Genomic DNA, 13,295 nt, shown 5'->3' with positions numbered 1-13,295 from the left:
CCCAAATTGCAGATTCTTGAACAAAATAAATAATATTCTTTTAAACCCCTAAATTTTGGGGTAATTCATTATGCAGTTATAGAAACTGAAATAATTCTGGTATTTGGAAGTGGGGTGCCATGTAACAGAAACCTAAAAATATAGCAGTAGCTGAAACCAAACTAGGACTAGACAGTGGGCGGAAGATGAGAGGGTTTTGAAAAGATTGTTGGTGGAAACCTGATAGCTAGCCCTTGAGGAAGTCAGTGAAGGCTTAAAGGAAAGTGAAAAAATATAATTTGAAGTTAGTGAAAAGATCCTTGATATGTAATAGCAGAAAGTTCAGCAACATTGTCACCTATGGTAATGTGGAAAATAGGAAATGGTTTGCATGATGACAATGAATTGCATGATAAAGGTATTTCCAGGGGGTATTTTCTGGCTGTTTCTTGCTGCTTATAGTAAAATATGATAGAAGAGAGTATTATGGTATGAATGGTTGTGTCCTCCAAAATTCTTAGGTTAAATCTTAATGCCCATGTGATGATATTAGCAGTTGGGGCCTTTGGGGAGGTGCTTAGGTCATGAGGCTGGAGCCCTCATAAATGGGAGTAGTGCTTTTATAAAAGAGACCCCACAAAGCTGACAAGCCCCTTCCACCATGAGAGAATACAGTGACAGTTTGGCAGTTTGCAATGTAAGGGAGGGTCTTCACCAGAACCCAACCATTTTGGCACCTTGATCTTGGGCTTCTGGCCTCTGGAATTGTGAGAAATAAATTTTCGTTGTTTATAAGCCACTCTGGCATTTTGTTAAAGTAGTCTGATTGGAGTAAGAAAGATAAACTAAGGAGAGAATTGTTAAATATAAAGGAACCAGAACTTACTGAGTTCAAAAATAAAACTCTCTTTTCTAGTTTCTCCAGATGGCAGACAATTCTCAAATTAAGAAAAGTCTAATGGAAAAAAAAAAAACTTAAAAAGAAAAAAAGAAAAAAGAAAAGTCTAATGAAAAGAGATCAAATCTAGAGTATTGTCAGAAAGAGATCAAATCTAGAGTATTGTCATTTAACAATGAAGCCAAGGGAATGATTATAAAACTCTTTTTTGAGGCCTTAGGAAATTTAATGTCATGCTTCACAAAGACAGTATTCTCTTTAAGGACCTGAGGACCTGCAGTGCTTCATAGATCTTCTTTATTAAACAAAAGGTTCTCTAAGAATTTTAAGAGCATTGTCCCTCAGGACCTTATAGGAAGCTCAAGGAGTTATTTTGAAATTTATGGGTGTGGCTTTTGTCTAATGGAGTGGATTATGAATTGATTCATAAGAAATCCATACAGTTTAAGAAAAAAAAAGACTTTTTAGAGCAGTTTTAGGTTCAGAACAAAATCGAGCAGAAAGCACAGAGTTCCCATATTCTTTGTCCCTCTCATACACTGGTATGGTACAATTGTTAAAATCAGTGAGCCTGCATTGACACATCTTTATCACTCCTGGCCCATAGTTTACAATAGGATTCACTCTTGGTGTATGTTCTGTGGGCTTGGACAAGTGTATAATGACATATATCCACCATTACAGTATCATACAGAATATTCTTACTGCCCTAAAAATCTTCTAAGCTCTGCTTATTCATCCAGTCCTCCCCCAAACCCCTGACAAACTAATCTTTACTCTTTGCATAGTTTTGCCTTTTTTAGAGTGTCATACAGTTGTAGTCATACAGTATTAATAGCCTTGTCAGATTGGCTTCTTTCACTTAGTAATAATATGCATTTAAAGCTCTTCCCTGTCTTTCCATGGTTTGATAGCTCATTTCTTTTAAACACTGAGTAATACTCTATTGTCTGCATGGTTTATCCATTCACCTACTGAAGGACCTCTTGGTTGTTCCCAGGGTGGTTTTTGTGTGGATATAAATTTTCAAGCCTTTTAGGTTAATACCAAGGAATGTGATGGCTGTATTGTATTATAAGAGTATGTTTAGTTTTGTAAGAAACTGCCAAATTGTCTTCCAAAGTTTCTGTACCGTTTCCCATTTCCACCAGCAATGAATGAGATGTCCTGTTACTTCATATCCTCACCAGCATTCAGTGTTGTTAGTTTTCTGGATTTTGGCCATTCTAGTAGGTGCAGAGTAGGTGCATTTTCCTAGTAACATATGATGTTTAGCATCTTTTTATATGCTTATTTGCCATCTGTATATCTTCTCTGGTAGGTCTTTATGCAGATCTTTTGCTCAGTTTTTAATCTGGTTGTTCATTGTCTTACTGTTGAGTTTTAAGAATTCTTTGTGTATTTTAGGGTAATAGTCCTTTATCAGATGAGTCTTTGCAAATATTTTCTCTGAATCTGTGGCTTGTTTTCTCATTCTCATGATCCACGTAGTTTTTAAAAGGATTATATCAATTTAGACTGAAAGGCACAGAGACAATACAAAATGAAAAAAAGGCTTTTGGATCTCAAAGTTGTACAATCAAGAAGCATGCCAAGAACATAGCTAATTACCATGAAACCCACAGCCCAGAATGGGGAGACATGAGTCACATGGTTCATTCCTTAGTTGCGGAACTAGCAGCATATGCCCAGCTGGGTCTTAAACTTTTAATGGACCTATGCCTGCTCCATTATTGTGTATTCACGTTTGTGGAGAAAGATAACTTATCTTTTTTGTTTGTAGTTCTTCAGATCAAGAGGAACTGTACTCAAGGGGCTGTATTTAAGGAACTGTACCCAAGAAGTTAATCCATACCTGGACCTCAAGCCTGAACCTGATAGTTGTGGGTATTGGGGGAGGGAACAAGTATATATATTTTTGCATGTGGAGGGATGTGAACTGCTGTGACCAGAAGGTGGACTGTAGCATATAGTATTTTTCAAAATTGGTTTCAACAATATTTGTAGTCGTACATGTTCTTCTAGAACCATGCCACTTAGAAACTGAGTTTATTTCCTCTCCTCTTGAACCTGGGCTGGCCTTCGAACTGATTAATGGAATGTGGAGGAGCTGATACTGTATGACTGATAAGGCTAGGTCATAAAAGGTGGTACTGTTTCTGGCTGGCTCTCTCGGGAGACGAACCATGAGAGACTATGGACTCTGAGAAACAAACTGAGGGTTCTAGAGAGGAGGGGGTGGGGGGATGGGTTAGCCTGGTGATGGTATTAAAGAGGGCGTGTTCTGCATGGAGCACTAGGTGTTATACGCAAACAAGGAATCATGGAACACTACATCAAAAACTAATGACATAATGTATGGTGATTAACATAAAATAATAATAATAATAAAAAATGCTTACCTTTGGAACCTAGCCACCATAGTGTAAGGAAGCCTAGGCCACATACAGAAGCTAGCTGTGTGAAACCAGCCAAGGTTTTATCTGACTGCATCAGCCACCGGATGTGTTAGTGAATGAGCCTTTATTTAATTTCAGTCCCCAGCCTTTGAACCACCCCAGTTGATACTAAGTGGAGCAGAGACAAACTATCTTCTCTGAGGCCTGTTTAAATTGCAGATTCATGAGCAAAGTAAGTGGTGTCTTGGTCAGTAAGTATTAGGGTTATTTATTTTTTTTCATATAGCCATAGTAACTGAAATAATTAAGAAGGTATATAGTTTCAGAGTTTGTTTTTTAATTAAGTTTTGGTAATAAGGTTTTGCTGGTTTCATAAAATGAATTGGGAAACATTTCATCTTTTATTTGGTATGGAATAATTTAAATAACATTGTAATTATTTGTTCCTTAATTGTTAGAACTCAGATTTAAAGGTTTTTTGGCTGTGTTATTTAAAATAATAGGGGAAGGGAGGGAAAAATGAAACAAGACGAAACCAGAGGGGGAGACAAACCGTAAGAGACTCTTAATCTCAGGAAACAAACTGAGGGTTGCTGGAGTGGAGGGGGTGTGGGAGGGATGGGGTGGCTGGTTGATAGACATTGGGGAGAGTATGTGTTGTCATGCTCAGGGTGTTGTGTAAGACTAATGAATCACAGACCTATACCCCTGAAACAAATAATACAGTGTATGTTAATTAAAAAAATTAAAAAAAATAGCTCTTAAAATGGTGTTAAAAGGGATTCCTGTTTCTAAAAAAATAATAATAATAATAATAGTCACCTGGGTGGCTCAGTCAGTTTACCGTCGGACTCTTGATTTTGGCTCAGGTCATGATCTCAGGTCATGGGATTGAGCCCCCACATCAGGCTCTGTGCTCAGCGTGGAGTCTGCTTGTCCCTCTCCCTCTGCTCTTCCCACAGCTTGGGCGTGTGCTGCACCTGTCTCTTTCTCTCTCTCAAATAAATAAAATCTTTATAAATTAATTAATTAAAAAAATAATGGTCACCTTTCCAGTCTCTTCATTGGTAATTAGTCAGTTTGGCTTTTCTACTTAGTTTAATTTGGGCTATTTGTTATTTTCTGGGAAATCATACATTTCTTCTATTCCCAGTCTTGCTAATATTTGTTTTGCTTTATATCTTTAGGCAGTTAAAAAAAAATCTTTTGGAATTATCAGTTCTCCTACTTTTTCTCTGTATCACCAATTATATCTGTTATTTTTATTCGTTCACTCTTTATATTTTCTTTTGGTTAATTTTGTGCCTTTTTTTTTTTAAACCTTAAGATAAATGTAACAAATCTGCAGTTGTAGTCATTTGTCTTCATAATGAAAGGGTTTAGGGAAACAGTTTTTATCTAAGTATGGCTTTTGCTGTGTTCTGTACGTTTTTATGTACTTACTTTTTCATTAATTTCTAGGGAGTTTGTGATTTTTCCTCTTTGATCAACAGTTAATTTTCAAGTCTTAAGATGTTTCAAACCATTTAAAAATTATTTCTAGTATTATTGAATTATGATCAGTGACTATGGCCTGTAATATACTTACTTTTAAATATTTGTTATAGTTTGCTTTATGGAAATTTTTATAAAACTATGAACAAATTAAAATGTAAATTCTCTCATTGAGTGAAGTAAGATTGCATATTGTTTTAGTTTAGACTGCTATAAGAAAGGCAGCCTCACCCTTTGAAACCATTCTGTCCCCTGAGTTCTTGCACTCTGGGCCTGTGACGGCGGTGGGAGCTCTGATGATTTCTGATTTACCCTGATGGTGGGTGGTGGTGGTAGTCTTTCCTTGTCTTAAAGAACAGCATCTGGCTTCTGTTGAGATGGATGTTTTAGGTCTGTGGTTTAGGTATTAATCTCCTTATCAAATGGTCACTTTGGTATACCTTTAGTATCCTCTTCCAAAAATATGTTTTCATTTTTTGCAGTATGGATAGGCTGAAAATTTTCCAGATCTTTAAGTTCTAGTTCCTTTTTTTTTGCTTAATTAATAATTCTGTCTTCCAATCATTTCTCTCTTCTCACATTTTACTGTAAGTGGTCAGGACGAACCAGGCCACTCCTTCAATACTTTGCTTAGAGATCTCCTCAGCTAAATATCCAGTTCCATTGCTTGCAAGTTCTGCCTTCCACAAAACACTAAAACATGAACACAGTTCAGCCAAGTTCTTTGTCACTTTATAATAAGGATCATCTTTTCTTCAGTTTTCCAATAACATATTCCTCATTTCCATCTGAAACCTAATCATAGTGGGCTTTGTGGTCCATATTTTTATCAGCATTCCATTCAGGATTATTTAAGTATTTTCTAAGATGATTGGGGTTTTCTCTCTGGCTCTCCTCTTTTCTTTCTGGGTCCTCACTAGAATTACCCTTTAATGCTCATATTTTGAGCATGCACCTCTAAACCTTTTCAGCCACTACCCATTATCCAGTACCAAAGCCACTTCCACATTTTTAGGCATTTGTTACAGCAACACCCCACTCTTGGTTCCAAAATCTGTCATAGTCAAGGTTCTCCAGAGAAACAGAGAATTCCCACGATCTGTTTTCTGAAGCTGGAGGCCCTAGAAAGCCAGTGGAGTAATCCATTCCAAATTTGAAGGCCTGAGAACCAGAGGAGCCAGTGGTATAAATCCCAGTCCAGGGTCAGGAGATGAGATAAGAGGTCTCAGCTCAAATGATGAAGCAGGAAAAAAGGAGCAAATTCCTCCTTCCTCCATCTTTTATTCTGTTTACACCCTCAACAGATTGGATGAAATCCATCCACACTGAGAAAGGCAATCCACTGAGTCCACCAATTCAAATGCTAATCTCTGGAAACAGCTCTCACAGATACACTCCGAAATAATGTTTAATATGGGCACCCCATGGCCACTCAAATAGATGAATTTAAGGAAGAATTACCCTGGAGATATGCCTGAATTAGTGGGTTGGAAAAATCAAGAGGAAGAAATATCTAAAAACTAAGAACAAATACATACCAAAAAAAAAAAAAAAAAAGAATTAGGACAAAGGCATTGACTTAAAAACTCAATTTTCATATACCGTTTCTATGGAAATTACTGGAACTTGTGCATTATCAAAATAATGATGTAAGCCAAGGGAGAAGAAAACAAAATTTAAGAAATAGGATCTAGGGGCACCTGGGTGGCTCAGTTGGTTAAGCGACTGCCTTCGGCTCAGGTCATGATCCGGGAGTCCCTGGATCGAGTCCCGCATCGGGCTCCCTGCTCGGCAGGGAGTCTGCTTCTCCCTCTGACCCTCCCCCCTCTCATGTGCTCTCTCTTTCATTCTCTCTCTCTCAAATAAATAAAATCTTTAAAAAAAAAAAAAAAATAGGATCTAACAGAAAAGAGAGGCAAAGGAATTTACTGAGTGTTGGTGAAGAGAGATACCAAATGACAGCTGTGCAGCAGACCTGAAAATAAACCAATTTAGACTGAAACAGGTCAGAAAACTCAAGGAGAGACTTCTTTAAGAAGATGAAATTAGTAAAATACCTAATGGGTTTGCATGTATTGAGAAAAGATTTACATAAGTTTTAGAGAACGTGGGGGATTTGAAATGTGTGGGGCCTGATGTTTTCTATAACAAGTCTTGTAAAGTTTTAAATGATGCACATGTGTAACTCTGTTAAAAATAAAATCCCCAAAAACCTAAATTAAAAGGAAATAATGAGAGAAGACAGACTTCATAGATCCAAGAGATATAATATTAGGAGTTCCACAAAAACTAAAAAACTAAAAAAAAAAAAAAAGAGAGAAAATAGACCTTGTATCAGAAGAAAGACCTAAGTTTGCATCTTGAAGGGTACCCCATTCCCTCACCCCAACCTGAGTTTTAATTAGGGCTAATGAGAAAAACTGATATGATATGCCTATAAAATTTTCAAACTCCAAGGATAATGATAAAATCTTATTGGATTCTAGATTAAAAAAAACCATGTTACTTGCAAAGGAAAAAAATTCAGACTGAGATTGAGTGTCCTGTATGCAGCTTTGGAGTCTAGAAGCTGATAGGATAATATGAATGGAATAGTGAAAGAATTATACCCCGTGAGTCCTATAGTAGGCTAAACTGTCAGTTACTTGTCAGGGAGAAAGATTTTTACAGATGTGCAAGGTTCAGAGATTAGCGAAGTCTTGAGGAAATACTCTAACAAAAGTGAATAGTAACTGTAGGATATGAGAAGATAAAAAGAGGAAATAGTGGTAAGCAATAAAGTTGACAGTATGTACATGGTTCAGTCTCATTGAATAATGACAAATGGAAAATGCTTACTGTTAAGTTCTAAAGAAGCATTCGGATTTTTCCAGCTTTCAATGTGAAGATTTTTCAAATAGAGATTTGAAAGGCTTTTAACTAGATTCACCAATTTCTCTTATAGTCTTTCTCTTCTAATTCAGGAATACTACTACTTTAGAAATGACTAATTTCAGGGCAGGAAAAGTAGAAGGTGAGCCTGCATTGTTTTAACATGCCAGGAAGCAAGGAGTTGCTCAAAGATGAATGGGAACATGTCGAAAGGACAGAGAGTGCATGCAGAAGATCTACTGGGGAGTACTTTGGGAAGAATTCACACCCATAAGGGAGTGAATAAGGCAGGATTGGAAGAGAGAGAGAAGTTGAACTGTGATGCAGTTCATCTTCTAAATGTGGAACTCTGGACCTGAGATGGCTCTTCAGAGTTCTTCTGAATTGAGGCAAGGGGGCTGACTCTTGTACCTCTCATGGTCCATTTATTTGATGTGGGCTTCCTCTGGAAAGGGGCATACCCTCGGGTGAGGAAGCTCCCTTCAATCGAGGACAGTTCCTGGGGAGATGCCAGTTGTGAGCTGCTGCATACAGTATTTTCATACCTGGGGAAGAGTGCCTCGGTCCTTAAGAAAGTCCTGGATAGTGCATCCTGACAGTTTCCATTATCATCTGTTTGCTTCATATGATAAGTTTATCCCATCTGGGAATAGCTCCTCTAGGATTATGGTTGATCTCTTTCTGGAAATAGGAGTGGTAGGTAAGTAGGACTTAACTCCTTAACTCCAGTTTTTCTTGATACCGCTGGTCTTGGGGCCACAACTAATAATTCATTATATCCTTTTGATACCAATTCTAGATTTCCCCTTACCTTTGGCTTACACCTCTGCTGGCCTAGGCAGATTACCTGAGGTCATTGAGTCCCTTATATCTGAGAGGTTCTGAGGCCTAGTCATCATGCTAACCATAGTCTCCAGACTGTGGCTGTTGCAGTTGTCCATTTGTTGTCAAAATTAGGCAAAGGAGTATGAAGAGACACCTTTCATATATATTCTTCTTATGACAAACGTGTTTATCATCTGGGTGATAAAAATATATTTCCCTGGCTGATAAAAATATAGAAGTCCTATCTCTTCCTGATGACTAAAGTCAGTTACTCCTCCCAGATTGGTGACTTCTTTCCTTGCCCTCTGGTCTCTTGGCCCAAGGTGATTGAAGTGACCAGGTGGCAGTTGTAACTTAAAGTTTAATGGGCTGTGTGTGTCCCTTGGTAAGAACAGGAACAGGACCTGTAGGTTCATAGAACCTAGCATTGCTGGGAAGGGACATATAGATTGCTAAATGGGTCACTGGGAATGATGGCAAATGAGGCCATTCCTACTTTCCCCCTCTTTGTTTCATGGCTGTATGTATTTTACTTATTACAGATGCAGCAGCATATATAATGGTTATTGATTTAGAGTTTAACTGCATCTTGGAGGAGGGTAGATACTATCCACATGGTATCTCCAAAGGAGTGCTTCAGTCATGCCTTTAGAATGCTCTTCCATTGCTCATAGGCCGGCAGCTTCTGAATGTTGCAGTATGTGATAGGACTGGTGGATCCCATGGTCTTTGCTTATATCCTTTGCTATAAAGAGGATCCCTTGGTCTGAAGTAATGTTACATAGGATATAGTTAAAGTGGACCTGAAATGTTAGCTCTCCGGAAGTGGTGCTAAGGCAAATCCATACTACTAATATGTGTTGATTCTTGTCAAGTGAATCACTTCCTTCCAGAGTGAAAAGGGTTCAGTGTAATCAATTTGTACTAAGTATCTGGTTGATCTCTTTGAGGCAGTGTGCCATATTAGGGGCTCAGCTTTGGTCTCTGTTACTGGCATGTTGGATAATCTGCAGTAATAATTGGCTAGATCAGCCTTGGTGAGAAGGAACCCATACTGTCGGAGCCTGCCACCATGGCTACTTTGTCCATTAAACCAGCACTAAGGTGACAGTGGCAGAAGCTACATGATTTTGGTGGTTAGTATTCTGTATACTTGGTTGTTTCGTGCCTCTTTTTTGGTAGGTGTTCTCTAGTGTAGTATTAATATGTGACATAAAGATCCTCATACTTTGTGTCCACTCCCACAGGCCAGTCTTCATACCCTGTCCCCAGGAAAACCAGTTAAGAGACTTTGTAATATTTTAGACGAGAGTTAAAGAGGTCCTGAGTTAGCAGAGTGCCAGTGAATATATAAATAAGCATATCTGAGCAGTGTTTCAGGTTAGGTTTGTGACAGTTTGGAGACTTCAGAGTTTTCAATCTGATTAGGAGGATCAGGAATCCATTTTAATGATGGGAGGGATTTAGGAAGAAGTTGGTCTGTAGGTGGGAGAGATACATTTTGTTTTGGACCACCAGACTATAAAGATCCTGGTCTGGAACTCAAGCAGGAGGTCAGAATTAGAAACAAACATGTAGCCATGCCATAAGTCTACATAGCCATTTCAAAACTCAACTGCAGGGAGGAGTTTATGTGCTATCACTGCTCTAATATACCATTTACAGTCCTCAACCAGCTGCTTACTGGGAGAATGGGAGTATGAGGGAGCAAATTAAACAACAGCAGCAAAAAATACAAGGAAATTGTTTTCATCAGGTTTAAAACTTAGGCTTATGTAAGAATTTTAAAATTTTCTTTCAACAATGCTTATGTCTTAATATAACTGCTTGGGGTCTCAGTTAGCCTGTCACTTTAAGATAGCATCTTGGTATGTGATGGAGGGGTGACTTCTATGATCTTATTGCTTGAAGCAGTCAGGATTCTCAATTCACATATTGTCTCAAGGCTCCCAGTGTTGCCGTGGCGATGTCCTTTGTTGGTTGCTGCTCTCCCTGTCAACACTTGGGACTCCTCTCCTGCAGTTTTGTCAGAGCCTAGTCATGTTTCTTGGCTGACATGGCCTCTAGTGTTAGAGAGCTGGCCAGAAGTTAGAGTCAGCTCAGCTTAAGTGGACTCACTTTGAGCTGTGATCCTCTCCCATACTCAGAAACCTCAACTGGCAAGCTCCCTAGCTAGATGTTCTGGGGCTGATCTATGCCAGCCTTGGGAACTAAACTGAGAGGCTTTTTCTGACAGGCTTAGAAATGTATTTTGATACTTTCTTACTCATTTGCTTTTTAATTTGTTCGGTATCTGTCACTACCCACCCTTCCCTTCCAACAAACATGCACACTAGAGTATCAGTGGATGATAATGGGGATCTCGTTAGTTCTTGTTCATTGCTAAATCACAAGCTCTAAGGAAAGTACTTGTCACATGGTTGACCTTTAATAGATCTTTATCAGATCAATGAAGGACAGAAATAATAGGTGAAATCCCTAAGAATATGTCATGTGAGAACAAGATGAGGATTAAACTGCTTAGTACATCTTTTACCTTCTATTTTAGAGGTAGAAGGCAGAGGAAGTTCCAGGGAAGGAAACTGAGAAGAACTGATCTGGAGAAGTAGGAAGAGAATGGAGTGCAAAAAAGTGGGAGAAGTATGTGTCAGTAAAGAGCAATAATCATTGTTGTCAAAGGCTTCAGAAATCGAGTAGGAGTAACTGAATATGACAACTTGGAGGTTATTGGTAATTTTGGGTAAAGTACCAACACATGAATCTGCAAAAACTCAGATCTCAAAGAATTGTACTATAAGAGGGAGAAGAGAATTGTGGCAGCAAGTAAAGTCTTTTATGAAGGTTGACAGTGAAGGGAAGAAGAGATTAAGATATGTCACTGGGGTCTTCAGAAACAGGACTCATGGGGGCTCTCTTCCTTCAAGACGGAAGAGATTTGGTGTTTCAGTATGTAGGGAGACCTGGTGGAGGAAATGGAGGAAGGCTAAAGAGATGGTTTATGAATTAAGGTCTCAAAACTTAACTGGGAAAGGATGAGATCAACCTTAGGAAGATAAGGAAAGAAGAATGGATGGAAAGTAGAAAATCTGAAGCAAATGGGAAGAACATGAAGGAATTTGCATCAGATTTTGCTTAGTGTAATAAGGTGTCCAGGTTATCTGCTTGACGATGCATGTGTGCAGAACCCTGTGAAACATTGTAAAACAGGGCTGTCATAAGGCTTGGTCCCCTGCCACTTCTTTTGCATATTCTTTGACCCTATCTTTTTTTTTTTTTTGAAAGATTATTTATTTATTTATTTGACAGAGAGAGAGACACAGCCAGAGAGGGAACACAAGCAGGGGGAGTGGGAGAGGGAGAAGCAGGCTCTCCACTGAGCAGGGAGCCCAATGCGGGGCTCGATTCCAGGACCCAGGGATCATGACCTGAGCCGAAGGCAGGCGCTTAATGACTGAGCCACCCAGGCGCCCCTGTTTGTCCCTATCTTGACTGAAGGTGAGTGGCCATGTTCCCTGGAAATGTGTTCCCAGAGAATTCTGAAGGAGAGAGTTCTTTAGTTCTTATTCAGACTCAGGAGGCTTAGTCAAGGGCCAATTATCTTTCCCCATAGGGAAATTAATTTCCAGGGAGAGACTTGGGTGCTCTGGAGTTCCCTAGAATTGATAGGAGGATCTTAATAGATCTCAAACTCAACTCTGTGATCCTGGGTTATGTAATTAATATGGATAATTCAGATAGAACATGTTTCAGATTCCTTTATACCTTAGCAGTGCTGACTCATTATCAGATAAAATTTATTTACTCTGAATGTTTCTTCTTAACTTGGTTCTCTTAAGAGCTGATGACAGAGCCCACTAGTGTCTTATTTTAGATTATCCTATGATAATTAAGAGTTTATGGATTATAGACTGATGGGAAAATTGTCTGATAAGGTAACTTTATGTTCTTTATCCTGTTGATTTCATGTATATGGATTTTGTAAAATATAGTTTTTTTGGACAAGGTAAAAGATACCACATACACAAAGAAGTACATAATGTGCACATCTGGAGTTCAAATATTTATTTAAAATTGTTTTTAATTAATAAAAGTTTTATAGAGTGCTACTTACCTTGCCTGTGCTTTTTGATTGTCATTAATTTATTCATTTATCATATATTTATTAGCTGTAAGGTGCAGGTTCTGTTCTAGGTGCTGGGAATATAAATGTGGAAAGGATACAGTACCTGAATTTTAAGGAGCTTATGGTCTGATCTGGGAGACAGATAATTGTGATAAAATAAGTACAGTAGTATATAGTATGTGTTAAAAAAGAAATGTGTACAGGATGGAGTAGAGCCCAAGGGAAGGAGAGTAGTCCTTTTCTCCCTCAGAAGGGTGGGAACCTGCTGTCAAGAAAGATTATCCTGATGAAATGATGCCTGAATCCTTAAAGGTAAGAAGGTGTTTTTATTAAGTTTTCCATTAGATAATATAAAGTCTTTGAGGACAAAGAACCTTATTCAAGTTTGGGTTCCATCACAAAGAAAGAGTTTGTCAGTAAATGAAAGACAAAAGTTCCCCAGTTCTCTGTTAGCAAGTTTAAAACTATTATAAAATATTTTTTTGAGATTAAGAATTCCTCATAATTCTTAATCTCAGGAAACAAACTGAGGGTTGCTGGAGTGGTGGGTGGTGGGAGGGATGGGGTGGCTGGGTGATAGACATTGGAGAAGGTATGTGCTATGGTGAGCGCTGTGAATTGTGTAAGACTGTTGAATCACAGACTTGTACCTCTGAAACAAATAATACATTATATGTTAAAAAAAAAAAAAAAGAAGATAGGAGGA

The 13,295-nt window shown here is 38.4% G+C and overlaps 1 protein-coding gene across 6 annotated transcripts in view; it reads left to right on the top strand.

Moving 5' to 3' along the window:
* The window catches only part of LOC145723448 (uncharacterized), a 1,060,322-nt gene that overhangs the window by 30,033 nt on the left and 1,016,994 nt on the right, over positions 1-13,295 (top strand). The window contains exons 3-4 of one of the 6 annotated variants that reach the window (XM_081830597.1): positions 2,661-6,474; positions 6,684-12,901. The exons of the other annotated variants lie outside the window; for them this stretch is intronic. The gene's annotated coding sequence lies outside the window, so the exon portion shown is untranslated. The remainder of the gene's footprint in view (positions 1-2,660; positions 6,475-6,683; positions 12,902-13,295) is intronic. 6 annotated transcript variants of the gene reach the window in all.

This window comes from Leptonychotes weddellii, chromosome 9, assembly GCF_054177405.1.
Source record: "Leptonychotes weddellii isolate Sample4059 chromosome 9, ASM5417740v2, whole genome shotgun sequence".
Taxonomy (NCBI): Eukaryota; Metazoa; Chordata; class Mammalia; order Carnivora; family Phocidae; genus Leptonychotes; species Leptonychotes weddellii.
The sequence above is the reverse complement of the archived record's forward strand: the minus strand, read 5'-3'. Positions and strand labels throughout refer to the sequence as shown.